The sequence below is a fragment of the Aplysia californica genome, unplaced genomic scaffold, assembly GCF_000002075.1.
Source record: "Aplysia californica isolate F4 #8 unplaced genomic scaffold, AplCal3.0 scaffold00102, whole genome shotgun sequence".
Taxonomy (NCBI): Eukaryota; Metazoa; Mollusca; class Gastropoda; order Aplysiida; family Aplysiidae; genus Aplysia; species Aplysia californica.
The window spans coordinates 114,953-117,738 of NW_004797372.1; positions in this window are offsets into that span (position 1 = coordinate 114,953).

Genomic DNA, 2,786 nt, shown 5'->3' on the forward strand with positions numbered 1-2,786 from the left:
CCCCCCCCCCCCCTGGCTCTTTCACTTTTGCTGCACCTGTTTGCTTCTCTTACTCACACAAATAAACAAGTGTACATTTTTGGGGGGGCTGAAAAATGTTTATTTCCTCAAGACCATGCTTTCCTTTGTTTTGCTCTTTGCTGTACAACAGAATACTTCAGTCTGTGGTGGTGTGGTAGCTTATCATTTCACCGCAGTCTGATTTCAGCTTTGGGAAAAGTATTTTATCCAGTATCTCCATCTATCATCTTTTGGGATGTTGTGACCCATACATCACAGGTTGGTCCCGGACGGGCGGGGTGGAATCTGCCTGCCTCCTAAATGACCTAAATTTTGTGGGTGGGTGTTTGAAACAACTATAATCAGATATACTCAGAGCAGAATGAATTGTTTTGGTGTAGAGTGTGAGCTGACTGCCTGCACGTGTCCCTAGTCCCGTCCCCCCCCCCCCCCCCCCCACCCCTGTGGGTGGTTGGCTGGTGCTTTGGTGTGGTTTGCTCCTTCTTTCCTATCAAACATCTGTCGTCCTTGTCTCCCATCCTTCTTTTTTGTGTTTGTTATTCTCTTGTAACACCTCCAATCTTCGGCACTTATATGACCTTATTGTGTTGCAAGTGTCGTAAAACTCTTACTAAAACTAAAACAAAAATTGAGATCTTGACCTGTGCCTATGAACTGTGAGGGAATGGCTTTACCTTTACTCTTTGTCATCACCACAAGCGGGAAAACGGGAGTTTGATTCCCAAATGGGGAGGTTTGTTACCAGGTATCTATCTCCTTCTCTCTGCTTGGACAATGTGTCGTCCCTCTCCTCAGCCTAAGTTGAAGCAGCCCATCTCCTAATTAATGATCTACTCTGTTTGTGTGGATGGGCGATGGAAATATTTCTAAGATGAATTGTTGTGATGTAGAGTGTGACTAGTGGTGTGAGCTGGCCGCCTGTAGATGTCCTTAGTTTTACAAACTCCACTCCCACCCCCTCCACACTAGACACTTGGGCAGTACCAGGCTCTATCGTCACAACTCCCCCATCGAGTTGATCATGTTCATGTCTTTCATCTCACAGCTTGTGTGATAGTGCAGTCAGTCCTGGCGTCGCTGATGTTGTATATAAAATATATTATATATATATAAATGTATATATATTATGTGTTCAATAAATGTTTGAAAAAAGTCCCAAGAGTTTTTATTTATTCCTTGTTATTTTTCGGTCTTTTTGTAGAATGAGAGTGATATAATGCGGATGTTGGAGGGTGCCACTTGCAAGTTGCAGGTCCCACATCTCAGCTTTGTACATGTACATTGTATGTGTGGGCCTGTGTGTCCGAGCTTGCTGATTGAGAGAGGGAAGGGAAAGGCGCCCGGGGGGGGGGGGGGGGGTTGCAGGTGGTTGAAGGGTGTCGCTGATAGATTCTTTTTTTTGTGTGTAGATTCTTTGCTTTTTTCTGCACTAAATGGCCGTTACTTACTTGGATCTAGAACTGGGGTCTTAGGAAGACGGGATGCTCCATACTTCCTCGCCCCTCTTCTCGAGGGTCCATTTCTGTGTGGGCAGGCTGATCGTCTCCATCATCAGCCGTTATCCTGTCAACAATGTGCTACTCTTTGATGAAATCCGGAAGTTTACTTTCAAAATTCAGTAATAAAAAGCAGAAGTAACCACGACAACTAAGACCTTGATGCATATTTAAGAAATACTAGAACTGCGCAGTATGTAAATCTGATAATGCCATGATTTTTATGTGGAAAAAGAAACACTGAGAGAAAGGCTGTGTACAGAACGGTAACCGGGAACAATGCTTTGAAATCTGCTATTACTTTTACCTGTAGTGTAATGGTAAGGCTCTTCACCACTTACCACTGTAAGCACTGAAGGCGCAAATACCCCCCGGGGCGGTGCTACTGACTGAAGTGTCTTTAGGCCATTCCCAAAGGGGGGACGTTAACATCCCGGGTTCTTATGCACAGTAAAATTGTAATTGTAAATGGGCTGATTCATCAATGTCATGCTCATAACTGTGCCTGAACTGCAACAGGGAACTGCTGCTTTTTCTTTCCTCATCCTTACTATCGTCATTTTTCCTCTACTTCTTTTGTATGTTTGTCACTCTCTTGTGACCCGCTATTTCCAGGGTGCCTTGATAGTCGAAGCAGACTTTGTGCTGTTGAGGCTAGAGAGGTGAGCAGAGTAAGCCTGATTCCCCGTTTGGACTTCTCTGTTGACATCCACCCCTTGGCGCTCATATGACCTTATGCAGTTGCGAGCGTAAAACCTCTACTAAAACTAAAAACAAACCAACAAACACACACACAAGCGCACAGGTTTAATCTATACGTGATATGCTTAGAAAAAGAGAAATTTCTTTATCGCCAGCTGTTGTGCCGTGTAGTGGGATGGAAAGAAAAGGAAAAAAACTGATAAAAGAAAGGGAGAAAAAAACATAAAACAGATTTTCGACAGATTTTCTTTCGGGCCAGTGGCCTGTAAAATGTGTGTGTGTGTGTGTGTGTGTGTTTGTTTTGTCATGTATCTCGGTGTAATCTTAGGAAGAAAAGATGTTCGTTAAAAGACGCGTAAATCTAGCAATATGTGAAACAGAATGAAATGAAACATATATGTGTCTTAAGAAGAAGTCAAATATTCCGTAAAAGACCCTTGAAACAATCAAGAAATAAAAGAAAGTTTGAAGACTTCTAAAAGGAAGAAGGGGGGTGGGGTAGGGGGGTCTTTGGAAGAAACAAAAATGTACGTTGTTGTTATTGATCCAGTGTTGTTGTTGTTGTTG